General features: G+C 34.4%; 1 pseudogene; it reads left to right on the forward strand.

The window, feature by feature from the left end:
* Positions 1-5,331: 5,331 nt before the first annotated feature.
* On the forward strand, positions 5,332-10,530 carry LOC133309397 (serine carboxypeptidase-like 40; annotated as a pseudogene).
* The last annotated feature ends 940 nt before the right edge of the window (positions 10,531-11,470 follow it).

Raw genomic sequence — 11,470 nt, forward strand, 5'->3', positions numbered from 1 at the left:
CAAGGGCATTTGAAAAAGATGACCTGGTACTTAGAAAGGCAGATATCGGCAACAAGAATGCCAAAGATGGAAAACTAGCTACAATTAGGAAGGCCTATCAAAAGAAGCGTATATCCTGGAAAAGACAAAAGGAAAGCCTATCAAAAGAACATGGAATGCGAATAAACTAAAGATGTATTACAGTTAAATTCGGGATCCAGAGATTGCCTATTTTTAAAGTCTTCAATTTCTAGGCGAATTATTTTGCTTTGTAGGGATTGTTTAAAGCCGACTATATCGACAAATTCATGTAATCAGAATTTTTGATATCAATAAATGAGAACTTTTCTTTTCAAAATTTATCCTTATGTGATTATGATGCATCAACATAAATCCGAGATATAAGTGTGATTTGTTATGCTGACTCTGATCAAGTCGAAATGCTCCATTCTATGGTTAGAAAACCAAGTTAGGACATGTCACAATATTGCCTTTACCTTGGATAGAATCGGGTTACAAAACCTGGACCATGATTGAAGGAAACAATGCTCACCTTCATTAATAGTAACTTAACAAAGCGTTAAGTTAAAATAAAAAAACGTCATGGAAAATGACAAAGAAAAATGCGGAATCCGTACAATGTCTTTTGACCCCGGCTAGGTCAATGAATAACACTCGAGATGTATATTCGAGTTAACAATATGATCCATCTTGGATTGGAAGGAAAATCTTGATAAGTTTTGAAACACTTAGAAGTATATCTAAGTTACAAACTTAAGCAATAATGTTACTCATGACGTATATCCGGATTAACAATATGATACATCTCGGATGGAAGGAAATTCTTGATTAGGTTTGAAATACTTAGAAATTTATCTAAGTTATAAGCCTAAACAATAAATACGCAAAGCCTGCCTATCAAGTCAAGAAGGCACCAAATTGCTTCGGCAAAGATGTGTTGTTAAACTCTAAAAATGAAAGACCAGGTAAAATATGTCAAACAACCCGGCAATAGACGACACTTGGAATAGTATGAAGTACTTAGAAATATATCTAAGTTCTCAGGCAGGCATGAAATATAAGAATGCAAAACATCAGTATAAAAAAGAAGTTATCCGAAGGCATAAAGAAGGTAAAAATATGTCAGAAATATTAAATGAAAAGGACCGGGTAAAAACCCGGCAATATTCATTACAATTTAAAAAGGGGCTCAAAAGCCCCAAGAAAAGGAAAGATTACAAATGAAACCGGCATCCTGGCCCTTCACTGTGTAGTAGTCTCAACCTGGCCTATTGGTGCATCACCTCCTTAGACAACATCCTAAGTAGAAACCTCTTCTTCTCCATCAACTCGGTCACCTTCAATCTGGGTTCCCGAATCACCTATAAGAGATTCTGGAGAAGGAGGAACAATCTGACAATTACTGACCTAAGCTTTGTGATGCAAACAAGAGGTGTTAAATTCAAGACCAGGATTTAGAACCTTAATCTAATTTAATGCATTGTTGAAGGAACCCAATACCGACTTCACCAGCTCTCCTCGGTAGAACTGAGCATCATTCTTGGCTTCCTTAAGCTTGCCCTCTGTGCGTTCATGTATAATCTTAAAATCCTTCAAGGATTGGATGTTGCCGACATGCAGAAGTTGAAGGGAATCATGTTCCTGCTGAGGGGTTTTAAGGTCCTCCTTAACCTTTAACAACTCGGCAAGAGTCTTTCCCTTCTCCTCTCGGGCTGCATTCATCTCATTTAAAGTGAGAACATACTTATTATTCAAAGACAGTAGGGTCCTTGCTAGCGAAGCCATCTTCATGCAGTTCACCTTAATTCTTTCTAACTCCCTCACCTCAGAAGCAGTAAAGGGAGTAGAATTAAGAAAATGTTCTGGTGGACAAATGACATCATGGAAGTCGCCACTGACCCCGGATTGCCACAAGGCATTCTTCGCAAGGCCAATGGTAGGAGAGGGAGGAAGAAAAGTTGTGGCTAAAACTCGAGCAGAGGTAGGGGAACCCTTATCAGCTGGGATCCCTTTGTGTTTCTCGCCTGCAATAGGCTTCTTGACTTTGGACTTAGTGGTTTTTCTTTTTCGGGTTGTCAAGTTGACAATCGCGTCCTTCTTACCTCGGCTCAAGGCAACCAGGAAGCTCGGCAGATCATTTTGCTGACCCTCCATATCTAGGACTGCAAATAGAAGACATGGAACCGGGTTATAATAAAGCATTATATAGCAAAAATGCATAAGTAAATAATTAAAAATCATACTCATTTCTGAGTCAAGTTCTTCTTAAGACTTGAAAATAAAAGACGCTACACTGGCATGACCACGTAATTTAATATATTCGCCCATGGCAATATCCGTGTCGACATCAGCAAAACTCAACTCAGTTTCCTTAAAACAGTAACATGAGGAAGCAAAATTATAATGGTCAGATGACCAATACAAGGGAAATTTCCCTTCTACATCCTCAAAATCAGAAGATCTTGAAAGTGGATGACACATTTCCCTTTTCCAGGTTGAACAACAACTTTAAAGAATTTTTCTTTAGAGTTCTTGAAAGACTTAGAATAAACATTAAAAAGTTTTCGCTTAGCAACACCCCAAAGAGTGACCCAACCCTTCCTTTTCGGTGGTTCACGGCCAGTACGGGGTGTAATGGCCTGGAAAAAGAAAAAGAAGACATAAACGGTGCAGGGTAAGGCAAGGTAGGCACAAAAGCATTCAAATGCTTTGACAAAACCCCAACCATTGGGGTGGAGTTAGGAAGAGGCTATATGAAGGTGATTCAAAATGCAAATTTAAAAATTGGTTAAGTGGAACCGAATGCCGAGTTGAGTCACTAGGTCTCGGTAGAAAAAGAAAAAGGAAGGCTCATCTGAGTTCCTCCCTGAACAAACCGGTTCATCTTCAAGGGGAAGAACTAGGTCAAAATTTTCCAACTTTCCTACACTAAGCCCAGACACATCATCCACGCTCATCTCGGAAGTAGTATTTAAGGCGGCAAGAGGAGACTCGGAGTCCGACTCAGCAGAACGAGACTCATTTACAATCTTTGGTGGAGATGATGCCATAAATACCTAAAACAAGGAGAAGCATAATCAGAAGAAATGAATGGACATACCTGAATCAAAAAAGCTATTAGTAGAAGAATCGCTAATGGATGAAGATGTGGATTTGTTCGAGATTGCAATCAGATCATCTGCCTCACCAGAAGCCGAGGAAGATCCCGAAACATCTCTATGACGACAACTCGCTAGGGTAGACTCGGCTAGAGAGTCACATCCTTTTCTCAATGAGTTTAGAACTCAGAAAGACACAAGAGTAACATGGGCCAACTTGCTTAGACTTGGAGGGTTTGAGAACAAGATGGGAAGTGGATGATACATCAGAACCCGGATTAGAAGCGACATTGGAAAAGTCTAACCTGGTTTGGGGAAATATTGAGGAATACGTTTGTTAGCGAAATGACGACCCCTACCCCGTCTGAATGAGCCTCGACCCCGGTCAATAGGGTTCTCATTCAAACCGCGACTCGACAACCTGGACTTCTTCTTGGATCCGCCACCACGATAACCACGAAGCATGGCTTCGCGTTCTTCCTCCTTAGTTCTCGGTATCCCCCATAACCAGAACCGAGCCCCATGAGGAACCTTCTTCAGTAACTCAGATTCATCCTCCTTCTCCCCTTCACCACGCACAACTGAAGAAGGATCTTTTTTCCCCCTCATTATAGCAAATATTGGAGGTTACACCAAATTTAAAGTGAAGACAAAAGAAATGACAGATATCTGGAAATAGTATACCTAGAATCTCAAAGTTAAAAGAACATGCATTTCTCCATAAAGACAAAAATAATGAGGAAACTCAAAATGCAACTAGCAAATGATTCAACAGAACGACAATATCCAGAACAGAAACTTCAAAAACAGAAGGGATGAGGATTCAAAAATGAAAAACTCAGAAAACAACACCACACTCAAATACTTCAAAAGAAGAAAGAAAGGAAAGAAATCATAAGGAAAATGAAGATACCTGAAGAAAAGAAGTGAAGCAGAAGAGTGTTTGAAAGCAAAGTTTGCAAACGCTGGTACTCAAGAAAATCACGCAGAGAAAATTGAACTTCTGAAGAACAAACGGGCGTATAAGAAGAGGAAGAAGGAAAGGAGGGAGAATTTATATATAGGCAATTTCCAGCAATAATTATGGTTTTCGAATTAGAAGAGTCAAGGGTAAGAAAGTCATTACGAACAAAAGTATTGATTAGACGCCTGAAATGACCCACTAAATAAATGCACACGAAAAACGAAAATGGCACAAACCGGCGGCAGCACGTTAATGAATGCGGCAATCACCACGTGTAAAAAATGAAATCATTACTACAATAAAGGAAACTATGACCCCGGTGAAATGATCACGCAAGCAACTAGAATATCAGGAACCTCCATCCGGGTTCCTAAAAGGAACTATCCACTTAATAATAAGCTACAACAAATCGGGTTGCGAAATTAACAGGCTTGGGGGCAACTCGCCAGTTGGATATAAAACAACTCAAAGTCCATCTATAACCCGGTTTGGAATAACAGGAACACTAACTCAGCATGATAGTTACCTACCTTGCCGAGATAGGGGGCAAGGAGAGATTGTCCCTTAATACAGAAATTTCGAAAACCAGAATATATGGATAAAGAAATCATGAGAATCTAGGCATTCTCTGAAGAAACCCAGACAAATGCAATTATTTCACCCCGATAGCCCGGACACCCGAACTGCCTGGCTAAGGAGCAACTGTTATGGACCCATATATGAGGCCCATTGATCGACAAGCCCAATAAGAGGCAATCCAAGATATTAATCAAATATAACTAATGGAAGGATATCCATCAAAGATATCGATCCTAATACGACAACATGACATATGGGCTTGGACCGTTATCAGAGGCACTAAAGGTCCAGAATCCAGTACCCACAGGTAAACTTTATAAATAAGAGGTAAAACTTACATGTATGTTACGCTCTCTCTCTTACTGTTATGTTGTCACTGTGCGCGCACACACACCCTCTTTGGCAAAGACGTTTATTATTCTCTTGTGCACAGTAATCTGCTTGACTCAAGATATCTAGTTCATAAATACCTTGGAGAGAGCACCTAGATCTAATAGCAACATACTAGTCCATTGGGTTAGACATCTCTGTCTCAGAGAGATAACATATATATATATACACACACAAGAAGTGGTGAACGACATCCACGAATAAGAATAGCTCCGTATCTCTCTTTTCTCTCCTTCTTAATTGTATATACCTTCCACTCTTTGTAACCTCCTTCTTTTGGGTTCTCTACAGAGAGACACAATGGGCAAAGCAAGTTGTTGGGTTCTTCTATGCTTTCTCAGTCTTTCAACCTTTGTGGCTGAAATAAATGGAAGCAAACAAGCTCGAGCTCTTGAGAAGTTTCACGAGTCCAAGTTCAAAGCAAGTTCAAAAATTGATAGGAGTGACTTTGAGGCACAAGAGCTTGAGCATGATGCTGTGGTTCATTCTCAGGATGGTTTGAAAGAGAAAGATAGGATTGAGAAGCTGCCAGGTCAGCCTCAAGTGAAGTTCTCTCAATACGGAGGGTATGTCACAGTTGATAAATTGGCAGGGCGTGCCTTTTATTATTACTTTGTGGAAGCTCAACATTCTAAAGAAACACTTCCTCTTCTTCTTTGGCTCAATGGAGATATAAGTATAACGCCATTTATTATTAGATCTAATTCTTGTTTTGATCAATGGAAAGAAAGTGCATCATGTTAATTTAGTCGTTGAAATGCTGCACACTCAAAAACATGAAAGCTATTTATTTCTTTTATTTTTTAAATTTGAAAGCCTTGTACATTTGCATCCATACACGTACACGTTTACGAACTGTATCTTTGCTTTGTGAACTTATGTTCTTTTGTTTTTCACATGATGAGGGAGACATCAATTGAGGTAAATGAATTTATTTCATAGAAATCTTAAAGAATCTGGCCTTAAAAACGTGATAAGTACATCATAATATATATAGGGACGATTATCCTCTTTTGGCATGTGCTTTAAATGTAAAGGAATTTTACCTTTTACATTTTACATTAATATATATTCACTAATATTTTGACGCGTTATTATTTATTCCGGCGCCATTTTTCCAATAATTAAAGTAAATGAAATGAATAATGATATATCAATATGGTAATTAATATTAGTATTAAACTCGTTTACAGTAATAGAACAATATCCATACTAATTGAATTTTTTAATAAATCTACATGATTGCCAAAGTTATTTACCTTGCTAATTTATATCAGAGGGTCCTCATTCCTCAATATCATGTGTTCAAATCCCAAAATTCACGCCTATAGAAGATTTCTCGGCGTAAAAGATATGTTGTAACTATCTTTGCCTCTAGAAGAAGAAACATATACAAAGAAATATGTAAAATAAATCATCCGTATAAGTATATTTATTGGGATTATTGTGAAGATTATTATAATATATGGATTACTATTGAGTAATTTGATGTTTAAATTAAGGGTAATACTTCTCTTATGTTGCATAAGAGAAGTATTATCTCATGCTCAAACAAAAGTTAAGAGAGAAAAAAAAGTTAGAAGTAAGAGAAAAAAAAATTTGTGGGATCCATTTGAAAAATGTGAGTGTAGGAGATAAAAAATATTTTATGTAACATAAGAAAAGTAATTCCCTTGAATTAATGTGTTTTTTAGCTGTATATTTCATACCATAACTATTATTATCACTATTCTCTTATGGCAACGTGCAAGAACATAGCCTCACGTCATGTTTAGCTGGTATAGGTTTGACTCTCTCTATCTAATACCAAAATTATGTGTAAATGAATAAATAAAAAATATTAATTAATAAGAAATAATTAATTAAATTAATTGTCTCCTTGTATATTTAACTAATATTATCATTTCAATTTCTAAGGTCCTGGATGTTCATCTCTTGCCTATGGAGCAATGGAAGAAATTGGACCCTTCCGTGTAAACAGTGATGGGAAACGCTTCATAATAATAGATATTCATGGAACTACGGTATTATATACCTCAAATTGATTTTCTTAATTTTCTTATTTTATTACAGAACAATCATTTTAAGTATTTAACTTGTTGACTTAATTTTTAACTTTGAAGCTGCAAATGTTTTGTTCCTTGAGTCACCTGCTGGAGTAGGATTTTCTTTTTTTTGGATTACGGAGTAGGATTTTCTTACTCAAACAAATCATCTGATTATGATACAAATGGGGATAGGAAAACAGCTGCAGATAATTATGTGTTCTTAGTGAATTTGTTGGAGAGGTTTCCTGAGTATAAGAATAGAGATTTCTACCTTGCTGGGGAGAGCTATGCTGGGCATTATGTCCCTCAACTTGCACATTATATTCTCTATCATAACAAAATGGCTAACAAGACAATTATCAACCTCAAAGGAATATTGGTATGTGCCTCCTTTAGTCCCTTCTCATTTTTTTTCTTCCTATTTGCTTTCCAATTAATTGGAAAGAGAATGAGAAATTATTATTAGTTCACTTGTTAATTATGCTCTAAAACAAAATGATGGATATTTTCTTGTAACAATTATAGCCTAATTAGTTCAATACGCTTTTCAAATTTTTTCCTTAATATCATGATGGTCAAGAAACAGATTTAAAGAACTTATTAAGAAAGACAAACGAATAGTTTTATTTATTTTTAAGGACCAATATTATTAATTCAATTTATGAGTGATTTATAATTTCCCGTGATTGAATTAACAATATAAGTGAACAATCAGTCATTTTCCATTAATTTTCAAAGTCAATTTTTTTTTAAGTACCCATTTGGTGGGTCTTTTCTTTTTCTTTCTTTTTTTGGAAATATGTGGGTCTTTTCTTTAGTTTCACTTCTCCTTGAAAGGAGAACTTTAGTCATACATATATTTATAAAAGTTCTTATTATAAAAAATACTTTTTTATAATGAATAAAAAAATAAAAAATTAGAAACTCCTAGAAGAAATTTTTTTTAAGATGTACACCAATTTTTTTTTAAAAAGTTAAAAATTACTTTACCAAATAACTTATTTTTAACTTGAGCTTTAAAATAATTTTTAAGTTAAAATTTTTATATAATCACCAAAAAAAAGTTTAACTTTATTTTATAAATTTTTTTATTTAACTTTACCTTAAAAATAAGTCTTAACCTTAAAAAAAAAAAATACATGCCAGAACGGGCTCTAAAAATGGGTTTTTAAGCATATCTAGGCCAAGATTGGCCCATTGTATGGTACCGAGTTGTTGGGGGAATTCATGATATATAATTGACTTATTAATTTTTATGTGCATTTATTAAATTTAAATCATGGAATTCTGGTCTTTTGTCTGTCATATATATAGTTAGTGTTTATTTTTTCTTTTTCTTTTATATTCTGGTGGTCATGTAAACAATGATTATATTAGGATTGAAATAATAAATGTTTTACTCTGAGAATGGATTAACTTAGGCATTACACATATAATTTCATTGAGATCGAGCCAAATGACATACACAAGAAGTGCCATTTATTGTAAGAGCAGTATGAATGGAACAATACTAATGTAACATATATGAATATGCCCTTGTCTGCTACATTATGCAGATTGGGAATGCAGCGATCAATGATGAAACAGACAACATTGGAATGTACGATTTTCTTGCTAGTCATGCAATCATCTCAGACCAAACAGCACATGATGTTGTCACATTTTGTGATTTCTCATTAAGTTATTCCAATCAAACTAGTGAGTGCAATGCAGCATTACAAAAAGTTGATGACGATACTTCGTTCATTAATGTCTACAACATCTACGCCTCACTGTGCAATAATCCCAACCTCACTACTAGCCACCCCAAGAAGAACTCGGTGAGATTCAAATTCCAACCATTCTTTGTTTTTTAATCTAATTATAAATATTTGAAGTTAAGTAAATATTTGTTGTTGATTTTTAAACAAGCCGAGTGTAAGTTTAAGAAGTCTTACACCCATTATAAGTCAATTAACCTTTTTAGAGAATAATATAAACCATTAGCTATCACTCAATAGTTTAAGATTTTGAGTTGAAGTGATTCTTTAAATGGTATCAGAGCCTCAGTAACTAAGTGATCACGAGTTCGATCTTCACCTACCTATGCTAGAAATTCCACAAACACCTTAAGATTTTAGGTGAGAGCCTTTTTAATGGTTTATATTATTCTTTAAAGAACCTCACTTGCGTTTAGTAGTTCACATAATTGATAAATTAGAAATATTAGATGCAAGTAGGATCAATGGGTGTAAGTTCATCCTTCCCCTTTAAGCAACCATTAATGTATGAACTCATATATATTCAATGGTAATTAACTAGAACTTATACATTGCTTATTTTTGTAGCAGATTGTAATTGATCCCTGTAGTGATAATTATGTGCATGCATATCTTAACCGGGGTGATGTTCAAGAGGCCTTGCATGCCAATGTCACTAAGCTCAACTATGACTGGGAGCCCTGCAGTGATGTCATTTCAAAGTGGGGGGACAGCCCTTCCACAGTTATTCCCCTTATACATGAATTCCTCAATAATGGACTACGGATTTGGATTTTTAGGTACAATCTTCCCTTTAAACAATAGTTGCAGGGACTTGTAATTACCATATCCTTTTCCTTTGTCTTTTGATAACATTTTTGGCTCTTTATTGTAACACTTATTACCTTTGTCATTGTTTCATTCATTGTAACTATAGTAAGTGTGTGCTTATATAAATTATTTTTTATTGTCTATTGGATGATACAGTGGTGATATAGATGCAAGGGTGCCTGTTACTTCAACCAAGTATTCCATTAACAAGATGAAGCTTCCCATTTAAACTGCTTGGCATCCTTGGTTCATATAAGGAGAGGTACATACAATAAAATTTCAATGTTTGTTTTCAATTGTTCTATAATCCATATCGATAAATGTGTCATAAAAAAATATAATATAAAACAATTAATGTGACTTTCACCTAACAACTTAAGTTATTAGGTGAATGTAATATTAATGATTTTATATTATATTTCTATGATAAAATATCATCCAACTCAAATCCTTGACAATTGAATAACAAGCATAATCATGATTTCTATGATAAAATATTAATGTGACTTTCACCTAACAACTTAAGTTATTAGGTGAATGTAATATTAATGATTTTATATTATATTTCTATGATAAAATATCATCCAATTCAAATCCTTGACAATTGAATAACAAGCATAATCATGATTTGCTAGTGCTGTTTCAATGTTATTTATCATGATTTATAAAAGATAGTATAATTTGTTCTCATCAAATTAAAATTTAATCTAAAAAATTTCCTAATAAAATTTCATATGAAATAGGTTGGTGGCTATACTCAAGTGTACAAAGGAAATTTAACTTTTGCCACAGTGAGAGAAGCAGGGCATCAAGTTCCAAGCTTCCAGCCAGGAAGAGCCCTTTCACTAATCAAACATTTCTTAGATGGCACTCCCCTTTAGTACTACAAGACATCGCTAATGCACTGTAATCCTGTTAGAATAACTAATAATATTGCAGTGTTTTCTTACATGGAATCATATTTTCAAAGAAAGCAAACTCATTTATTATTGAATTCTGATTCGAACATTTGATTCATGAAAATGATGGTGGGAATAATTATCATTATTCAGCTTCCTCATGCTTGCTGCAGTTGCTTGCACTATATATAAGAATAATTAAGTAATACACGTATCGCTAGGACATTATTGTGTTAAAAGGTACAATTCAATCACAACTATAATCCTTTCACGTCCACGTGACGTGTCCATGAACACAAGTACACAGCATTAAATGCTTAAATTATCTCATTTCTATTATCAGTATTTAAATTAAAAAAGAGTTATATTGACAAAAAAAAAATTTATAAATTTACAAATTATATTAAGTTTTATCGGTAAAATTTTACTCAAGAGTATTTTATTGATAAAATATAGTGTAGTTTTTAAGAATTTATAAATAAAAAATTTATAAATATAACATTTTCCTTTAAATTATGGTATTATTTTTACACAGGATTTAAAATCTTAGACTTAATAAAACTATAACTTATTTAGGAACCTACAAATTCAACAGCTCTGCTTTCTTGGTCAAGAGACTAGGAAAAAAATAAATTAATCATCAAATGATAATAGCTCAGTTGATATTAGAGAATTGAGCAAATAAGAATAAGAACATATATTCGATCATTTGTATCGTCTTTAAAAGAAATTTAAAGTCTTAATTTCAATACATACCCAAAATCAGACTAATCACAAAATAATAAACCGATCGAAATATCTGGAAAAAAAAAAAAAAAAAAAAAAGGCAACAAGTTTCTTCTCCCTAAAATGGGTTGCTATAATCTTGCTAGCCGCCTGCTGCTAGCTGCAACGGGTGCAAGCAATGGCAGCCACACAAAAA

Source organism: Gastrolobium bilobum, unplaced genomic scaffold (assembly GCF_033153095.1).
Source record: "Gastrolobium bilobum isolate Gb01-03AN ecotype WA unplaced genomic scaffold, APGP_CSIRO_Gbil_v1 utg61359, whole genome shotgun sequence".
NCBI lineage: Eukaryota > Viridiplantae > Streptophyta > Magnoliopsida > Fabales > Fabaceae > Gastrolobium > Gastrolobium bilobum.